This window comes from Rhincodon typus, chromosome 38 (assembly GCF_021869965.1).
Source record: "Rhincodon typus isolate 14 chromosome 38, sRhiTyp1.1, whole genome shotgun sequence".
NCBI classification, from domain to species: domain Eukaryota; kingdom Metazoa; phylum Chordata; class Chondrichthyes; order Orectolobiformes; family Rhincodontidae; genus Rhincodon; species Rhincodon typus.
The window spans coordinates 8,604,148-8,614,155 of record NC_063369.1 but is presented as its reverse complement, the minus strand read 5'-3'; the positions used below and the strand labels follow the sequence as shown (position 1 = coordinate 8,614,155).

At 42.3% G+C, this 10,008-nt stretch overlaps 1 protein-coding gene across 1 annotated transcript in view; it reads left to right on the top strand.

Annotated features, from left to right (window-relative positions):
* The first annotated feature begins 525 nt into the window (after positions 1–525).
* LOC109937814 (protein lyl-1-like) overlaps positions 526–10,008 on the top strand; it is a 38,541-nt gene continuing 29,058 nt past the window's right edge. Inside the window, exon 1 of the mRNA XM_048617774.1 lies at positions 526–672. The gene's annotated coding sequence lies outside the window, so the exon portion shown is untranslated. The remainder of the gene's footprint in view (positions 673–10,008) is intronic.

Genomic DNA, 10,008 nt, shown 5'->3' with positions numbered 1-10,008 from the left:
TTCATTTCCAATCCTGGCTGTGACATTTTGAAAATTGAGGACAAAACAGGTTCTATTTATATATATTTAAAAATTGAACAAATATTTAAAACGATTGAATAAATGGACAATGGGAAGTTATCAGAATGTATTTCTGGTAAGTCTAGAAATAAATATTTTGCGACAGACGGGGATTAAAATTAGACGTTTGATAGATTCATTTTGAAGTGGATGGGGCGGGGAGGGGGGCGTAGGTTTTACTTTCCCAGTGTCAAAGTCTATTAAACTCCTTTTACTTAACACTATAAATGTTAGAAAATGGAAACTTAGGGCCCATAGAATTGCAAATCCCAAAGCCTCAAATAGATTTTGTTTGAAAAAGAAGAGTAAGACAGAGAGGGAAAGACAGCAAAGAAAAAAAACACTGCAAAGCTATTCCTGCTGTAATCGTTTCCTCTTCTGCTCAATAGAACGGCCAAAGAGGCAGGGCTGACCATGTGGCTTCCTTATCAGTGCGGTACAGGGTGCCTCGATCTCTTATCCGTGACTGCACCTTGCAAGACTGCATCCTTTCCTGGTCTTTACATAGGAAATCTGCACAATCCAGGCACTCCAGAGGAAAAAAAAACTTAAAAGCACACAAATGGAAGCTGAAGAAAATGGCTCTGTCCAGATCCCCTCAGACCAGAGAGGGTAAGCTCGCTTTTTACCTTTCGATTTTTTTTTAGAAAGAGTATCTTAAGATTGGGCTGTTAGATTAAGAGCTACTGTGAGTGTGAGATGTATCAGCTTCGCTTAAAACAAACGAGAGAGAATTAAACATTACAGAAACTCAACTAAGACAATTGAAATATTTATATTTATATAGCAGTCCATGTAAAACGGTTTGAAAGGACCGCTCTCCTCCTGAATTTCAAACTCACTAGAACTCTAATACTTTAAACTTCAAACAGTGTGCGGCAAACTGGTTAAACGATTTTGTGAACTGGGCGCGCGGAAGCGTTAAAAAAATTAATTTTGCAAATGGTATATTGGAGACTTGGGAAATTGGGTTAGAAAGCAACAAATTTACTGGTTGATGTGAAGGAAAAAAGCATGTGTTGACTGCCTGCAGATTTTCAGGTCTGAAGTTGCCACATTACTAAAAGACAATAGAATATATTATGCAAACATTTCGTCAGCTGCTGTGCATTTTTCGTTTTGCAAACTGGACACGGCCCCGTTATTTTATCAACGTTATAAAATATCATGTTGTTAGACAGGCAAATAGGCTGAGCCTCTGTAGAAGTCCCAATCTCTCTCTCTGGTCATTTTTAACGCGGATTGGAAGCTGTATTTATTTTCCATGGTGCTAAGCGGGATTTGGAGCTATTGCCCAGGTTTAGCCCGAGGAGTTTGTGATGTTAATTGTAAAACAAAATCTCGATGTGAATTGTGTGGAGATTTGCCTCATTGTGGTCCTAAATGCGAGGAACAAGTGTTCAAACAGATTTTGCGGCGTTGGGTTAATTTTTTTTCTTTTGTTTTGAAAAGCTAATTCTCCTTTTGCTTATTTTATTTTTGAAGAAGTGAAATTATTTTAACTGTCTGGGTTAAATCCTGAAATCTCTCTCTATTTCAAATCCGATAGACTATTACTCAAACTGAGAGGGAAACTTTTTGTTACATTAATTTCGTTTTGGTAACATAATTCCCACCGAAGTGACACAGAGTTAGCCGCTGCGAAAGAGGAATTGGGTATTTTGAACACAAACATGTTGCTAATTGTAACATGTTGCAACTTTCACCCACTGCAAAATAACACAAATGCTTTTTGGTGAACCGCCCTGATCTCCTGGAGAGTAATGTTTACGCCCAAATGCCCTGTTTTAAAAATGGACAGCGACCCCGGAGATATGATTCCGAAAGGGATCGACCAGTCTAGAATGAAAGAGATCACTCCAGCCCAGTTAATCGGTGGCATCATAGTTTAAAATGATGGTTTCCTTAGCAGTCATTTGTTTTTAAAATGGCTTAAGCAAAATCAAGCCCCCACGTGCTTCACTGGCTTTTGAGGTGGGTTTTAGGTCAGAAATTATTAGGAGGAATACAGTACTAAAATTCAGCTAGAATACATTTTCACTTTTGAGTACTAATAAGTTACAGAAGTTCAAGATTTAAAATCGGAAAATCGACATTCCTACTTGGAAAAGAAATGTTTTGAAAATGAACCTAGAAACCAAACCCCCAACATGCCCATGTAAAATTAAGCTTGCCACAGAAAAGTTGGCTACAAACTACCAATTATCCTTTGCACACAGCTCTTTCCAGCCTGAGGAGCAAGGACCTCTCTACCACTCAGTTACTGGAAGTTGGTTTTGTTCCTAAAATATCCCAATAGTCTACCATCCAAGTCTGCAGATAATAGTGCACACCACCCACAATGTCTAGTAGAGTTGAATTTGAATTTTTTTTTTGCTATTTTGTTAACAATGTTTCCCAATGGCTGCAGGAAGCTATTCTCTTAGTAGAGAGAGACGACTGGTGCTGCATGCCTCTGGTGAGGTGAGAGTATGAGAAGGTGTAATCTTCATGATATCCTCAGCTGCGGTGGGAATTGCACCCATGCCGTTGGTGTCACTCTGCTCTGCAAAGCAGCTTTACAGTCCCCTACCCCAGCCAGTCATGCACAACCATTGTTGTGGAATTAAACTATAGCATGAGCCATTTTGTTGTCGCCTGTATCAAACTATTGAAGTATTTCACTCCCACAGTAGTAGAGATGTGTTACATTTAACCATTAGCTAAATCTCGCCTAGTAGAAAGCTTTAAATGTTGACCTCTTCATCCAGGGGACTAGAATACTCCTGTTTCAACTGTAAAAAGCCCTGATTGGACCACATCTATTACATTGTCTCCTACACAACACCCTATAGGGAAGACTGTATTGTATGTTCCTTTTCCCTAGTCAACCTGTTCAGAGATTTTGTTACACGCCTCTAGAGCACATGGTCTCCTGGCTCAAAGGTAGGGACACTACCACTGCACCATCAGGCGACACAGTGGCCAGGGGGATGAGTCTGGTTGGGGTGCTGTTTGGAAGGTCGGTGTGGACTTGATGGGCCAAATGGCCTGTTTCCACACTGGGAATTTTGTAAAAGAATTTTGTAAAAGAGCCCCCACCCAGGAGCATTATATTAATGTTAGGGAGGAGTGTAAAGTTCATTTTCCAATATGATACCTGACCCCTAAGAGCTAAGTTGCAAGAAGTTATATTAACTAAGGTTTTAATCCCAGCAATTTAGAAGGTTAAAGCATAACTTAGAGTCATACAGCATTATAACAGGCCCTTCGGCTGACCATGTCTATGCCGACCAACAATCACTAAACTAATCCCATTTACCTGCATTTAGTCCATAGCCTGCTATGCCTTGGCATTTTAAGTACTCACCCACATGCCTCTCAAATGTTAGAGAAGTGTCTACCTCCACCACCTTTCAGACAACATGTACCATATTTCTACTGCCCTCTGGGTGAAAAAAATTATATTTCATATCTCCTCTAAACCACTTGCTTGATAAAAGTTTTTAAGATGTCAAGGGGAAGCAGGTAAGATAAATAATAGGCACTATTTCCAAATGTCAGAGAGTCTGGGAGGCGGCAAAGCTAATTTTTAGGTTTTGTAAGCTAGAGCCTGGTCTTTCAGGAGTGAATTAGGAATTTCTGCACTCTCAGGATAGTCAAAGATTGGAATTTGCTCCAAAAAGCGGGAGTTGAAGCTGCATTTGATTGCAATTTTTAAACTGTTTTTTTTAAACTAGATGTGCGACAGGCTACGGGACAAAGGCGGAAATGAGTTAGATCAGGGATCAGCTGTGATCTGGTTAATGGCAGAGCAGGCTCCAGGGCTGAAACAGCTTCTTACTGTTCCTGGGCTCCACTCACAGTCCGTTCACAAATACCATGCTATAGATATGTTTCATTGCAATTTTTAAAAAATGGCTTGATGATCAATTGTGTTATCACAGCACTTCCAAAAGTAATCAAAGTTTCTAATGAGGAACACAACAAGTGGTGACTGCAAACTGTGTAAGTGATTGTGGGTTGTCAATTAGCTCCAATCATACCTTGTTACTTCCTTGTTTATTATGGTTTGCTTTTGTAAAGTTCAAAATTAACTTTTTGAGTTTCCCCAGTTTTTCTTTTAATGGGGAGAGGAAGGGACATTCATTTTTCCTAACTGGAGCTTGTGGAGCTAAAAATATGAACTGAAAATGAAACCCTAGCAACAAAAACTGATTTTGAAAGTGCCTTACTTTGCAGCAGTGCTTATGCAAGCCTAAGCTTTCCCAAATAAATGCTCTGATCAGAGATTATCTCGGCCACAGTGAAATGCTGGGAACAGAAAATGTGGGCAGATGCTCCCAGTTTTGTTGAAGTGATGAAGCAGCTCACTGAAGAGTACAGAGAAAAAACCCGTCCTCCATTATAGTTGGGTCTGAAAATTAGTTTTTAAGGAGGGTCTTAAATAAGGAGAGAGGGATAGAGGAGAGGTTTAGGAGGTTGTGCCAATATTTATGGAGCCTGGGCAGTTAAAGGCATGTGGAGGTTAAAATTGGGAAGGGGTGGGAGGGAACGAGGGACATGTCTGAGGCCAGAAATGGAGGCATACAAAGACCTTGGAGGAATATGAGGCTGGACGAGATTGTAGCGAGTAGGAAGAGGGCTCTTATGGTGCAGCGGTAGTGTCCCTATGTCTGAGCCAGGAAAGGCCTGGGTTCAAGTCCCACCTGCTACAGAGTTTCTGATGATATTTCTGAGCAGGTTGATTAGAAAGTATTTAAAGTGCTGTTGTAGCACAGTAGGAACACCTCTGGTCCAGAAGGTCTGGGTTTAACTCTCACCTGCTCCTAATGTGTGTCATAATATACCTGGATAGGCTGGTTAAACAGAAACAGATTGAGAGGGGCCAAGGCACTGGAGGGATTTGAAAACAGGGTTGATAACTTTTGAAACTGAAGGATTAATGGACCACTTTGAGGAGCACATTACCCAGTGACTTTGTGGAGGGAATGTAGCCACAAAATATTATTGTTTTATGACATTACAGTATCGCCAGGAGAGAGGCCCAATGAGCTCAGACCCTAAAACAATATGTAGACAAATTGACTTTGGTCCTACGTTATGGTCACTTCACAATAGAAGGCAATTTAGATCAACACTTGAGACTAGCATGCATAATCTAGAGCATGATGTGTCTTTGTCAAATGTACCTGTACTTTTAATATGAGTAAACAGATCAATAGATGCTTGAAATCTTGAGAAGTTGAGAGCTATGAGGGGTTGGCACAAGAGAGGTGTTGAGGCCTGGGGCACCTTACCCATGATCTAATAAAATGCAAGGGCAGGCAAGAGGGGCTGAATGGCCAGTTCTTAGTTCTTATTTTCCTATTGTTGTGAATGTATGTGTGTTAAACACATTTGTATCTTCACTGCATTCCAGTGGTGACTAAACCTCGAAAGGACTTCATTGACTATAACCCCAAAGCATGTTTCAGAAGGATCTACTCAATAGAGAAATTGGGAACATTAAAAGATGCAGAATTATAAACATAATTTTCTGACATGGCTAAGTAATTGGTTTGGAGATAGGACACGAAGATTAGGGACAAAGGAAATATTCTAGATGTGGGAAGAAGCCCAGTCTCTTTACATAACTCATCAATGTTATGGTAAATGATTTCATCGCAACAATTATCCCTTCGCTTTTGTTCAAGCCATTAACTAAGTCATTTTACAATACTTAAATGCATGCAGTATATGAAACAAGGTAATATGAGTTTGTAGCATAGACTGAAATTGCCAGGTACGATGTTGTGGGTATCACATAGACATGGCTGCAAGGGGATTATGACTGAGGATTAAATATCTAAGGATACACAACCTTTTGACAGGACAGGCAGAGAGGGTTGGTTGCCTTGCTAGGAAGAAATGAAATTAAGTCAATAGCAGTAAGTGTGGGGCTTTTTCCCTTGGAACATAGGAGTCTGAGAGGTGACTTTATAGAGGTTTATAAAATCATGAGCAGTATGGATAGGGTGAATAGCAAAGGTCTTTTCCCCAGGGTAGGGGAGTCCAAAACTAGAGGGCGCACGTTTAAGGTGAGAGGGGAAAGACTTGAAAAGGGCACGAGGGGCAACTTTTGTATAACACTATGACTGACTGTAAAGCACTTTGCAACATCTTGAGTGACAGTATATAAATGCAAAGTCTCTCAGTTCTGTATTTATAATCTGTTTGTCAGGCTGTTCTATCCAGGCATGAATGAATAGAAGAAAGAAAGTGAATATTGGCCACACATGCCCTGATACACAAGATGAGCAAATGAGTCATAATTTTAATTTGGTCAGAATTAAAGTTAATTGTGAACTCAGGGAACAAAAGCAGAAAAAATCCTGGAGAAACTCAGCAGAGCTGGCAGCATCTGTGGAGAGAAAACAGAGTTAATGTTTCAAGTCCGGTGACACACCACCGCCCCCCTCTCCTCCCGCCCCCCTTCAGAACTTAATCTTATGGAGTGGAGTAACTTCACCCTTTCAGCTATAGGGCTGCAAACATATTTGGAGGTTTGACCACTTGTGTCTCTCAAAAATATGACTCTATTTTTAAAATGAATTAATTTCAAAGCAATATTTTTTTTGAACATTTCCCCCTGGTGTCTGTACTTGGCTTCTCCCAGCAGTGCCAGAGAGTTTAACCTTTAACTGATGGGGATGTCAGGATTATCCCTGCTATCCCGACCAGGAATAGTTGGGAGTTCAGTGTTAATAACACTGGGCTAGTGAAGCAGAGAACTAGATTAACATGGGCAGTGGCGGGGTGGGGGTGGCGGAGGTGTGCAGAAATGGGTTCAAATCTCCACCAAGGTAGGATAAAATTCAATAAAATCTGAATTATAAGGTTCGTGATGGCAATGAAACTATCATCAATTGATGTTTTAAAAAAAAAACATCTGGTTCAGTTTAAAGACAAGGGAATCTGCCATCTTTTCCTGGTCTGGCCTACAAGTGACTCCAGACCCACAGCAACTCAGCCAATTCTTAATTGCCCTTGGAAGAAAGAATGGACAGACTGGGGTTGTTTACCTTGGAGCAGAGCAGAATGAGCAGGGGAGATGATTGAGATGTATAAAATTATAACAGATATAGACTCTCAAGCCAATCAGTCCAAGAAGGGTCACTGGACTCAAAACGTTCTCTCTCCACGGGTGCCGCCAGACCTTACTGAGTTTCTCCAGCCATTCCTGTTTGTTTCTTATCCACAGCAGTTCAAGGGTGAGAAATGCTTCGCCTCCCATCGAAGAATTTTATAAAATGACACTCTGTTCAGCTCCAGTTGAGAAACTCCTTTTTTTCTAAGCTGTTGTTGAGTGAGCCAGTTACAAGGCATAAGGTTCCTTAGAGTGCAGTATTATCTCAAGCATATGGATGTTGGTTGCGTAGTGCTGTTATGTCACCTAGTTTATGTTATCTGCCCTGATCTCAGAGAGAAACCTTTTTGTGTGGACTAGCGGTTTTGCCCTGTTGTGGTTAGAAGTCACAAAGGCGTCAAGCCTCAATGTGCCGTTTGATAGACCATGCCACAAGATGTGCAGATATCCCTATCTCGCTCCCCTCGCCTGTTGTTTGGCGCTTTCTTGTGAGTCAGCAGTTAAACTTCTCCCTGCAAACATTTGCAGACAGGTTAACTAAAAACAAGGAGTGCTGTGAAAATGAGGGACTGGCTAGCTTTTCCAAGTGAAAAATACTGTCTCGAGAACAAGTGGTAACGTGTAATCACAGAATATTGTTGTGCAGAAGGAGACTATTCAGCCAATTTTGGGTCCAGTGTCCAGTGACCCTTCTTCGGCTGAGTGGCTTAAGGATCACTCTACCCTATATCTGCTCTAATTTTAATCATCTCTTGTCCCCCATCCTCAGTCTCCTCTGCTCCAAAGTAAACAACCCCAGTCTGTCCAATCTGTCTTCCGAGGGTGGTAACTCACTTGCTGTGGGTCTGGACTCATTTGTAGGCCAGACCAGGTAAAAATGGCAGATTCCCTTCCTCAAAAAGGGCATTGGTTGGTCGCACTCCCTTCCCCATAGCCTTGTAAATGGGGAGAAAGTGGGGACTGGATACAGAGCTGGATGATGGACCATGATCCTTTTGAGTGGCAGAGCAGGCTGGAATGAGCAGCCGCTGCTCCTGTTTTCCAATGTTTCCGTTGCATTTCACTATTTTGAGTTATCGCTAAATCTACTCCCACCACCTTTCCCACTGATGCACCTTTGTAACTTGCTGCTTTGAAACAATTCCTGATCACCTCCCCTCTGGCTCCTATTGATGTAGAGCTGTGTTACTCAGTTACTGGCCCTCCTGCCTGGAAGAGCGACATATAATCCCTACAGTGTGGCAATGGGCCATTCGGCCCGTCAAGTCCTCACTGACCTTCCGGAGAGCATCCCACCCAGTCCCAACCCTACCCTATCTCTGTAACCCTGCATTTTCCATGGCTAAATCCACCTAACCTGTACATCCCTGGACACTATGGGGCAACTCAGCATGGCAAATGAATCTAACCTACACATCTCTGTCGTACACATTCAAAAAAAAATCTGCAATTAAGAGTCGAATGATGACCATGAATTGATTGTTGGAAAAACCCATCTTGTTCGCTAATGTCTTTTAAGGAAGAAATCTGCCACCTTTATCTGGTCTGGCCTACATGTGACTCCAGTCCCACAGCAATGTGGTTGACTCTTTAACTGCCCTCTGGGATGGGTAATAATTGTTACTGCAAGCTCCCATAAACTGCAATGTGTTAATGACCAGATCATTTGTTAGCTGTTGATTGAGGGATAATTATATTTTTGCCAGACTGATAGCCATATGTTGAAGTAGGCAGCAAAAGACTTTCAGAAATTTATAAGGATTTTATTGTAAATTGGTAGCTTAGCACAAATAACAGTTTCCACCTTTCCCTGTGCAGGAACCCATAATCCAGCACCTCCTCCCTGCTCCCCCCACCCCACTCCCCAACTCAGCCTGTTCGGGCGTGTTATTATACACCTCCAGGAGAAGTGAGATTTGAACCCAGGTCTACTAGTCCAGAGGACGGGACAATACATTGTCCCACAAGAGCCTCTGTAGAACCCAGTCTTATTTTTATTTTAAGAGCCAACCATGGAATCTAATAACCCATTTTCTAAAAAAAAGCTGTCACTAAGTTCCCAAAATACCCAATTAAATGACTCGCACTGCCCAGTCGTGTGAAAACCCCAGCTCTCAAACACAAAGTGAAAAGAACATCTGCTTGCAGTCAACTCTGGAGCTGTTCTGTTTGACCTTAAAGGGACCTGCATTTCTACTGCTGACAATCACTGGCCCCAGGACACTGGGGAGAGCTCTCTGGATACTTATTAAAATATGCTATAGGATCTTTGAAGTTCACCTATAAGAGCAGGCCAGGGCTAAACTCATCTGAAAGACAGCACCTCTGTTAGTGTAGCTCTCCTCCAGTACTGCACTGAAATGTCAGCCTAAATCAGAACATCCCAAACTGTGGGCTGCCATTCCCAATGGGTCCACCAGGGGTCCACTGCCACCCCCAGGGGGTTCACAGGAGATAACTGCCAACCCCCTGTGGGTGTCACCAAGGGGTCACTACCAGCCCCATTCTGGGTCACGATGGGGTCACTGCCAACCCCATTGCGGGTCATGAGGTGAGATTCTGACATTATCCTCTAAGGCAACAGTGAGACCATGGACTAAATGGCGAGGTACCTTTACATCCTCAGGTTTGGTTTACTGGCAGCTATTACCAGACTGATGTTACAGCTCCAAAAATGGTAGTGGAAAGGAGGCACTTGTTTTCGAAAATCACTGCAGATTAAACATGTCGCTCCCTTTCCCCTGCCCCCTCACCCGCCCAGTCTACCCACAACTGAAACCCCGCACCTCTGCTCACTGAGGTTTATACTCATTCACCAGTACACACACACACTCACACAC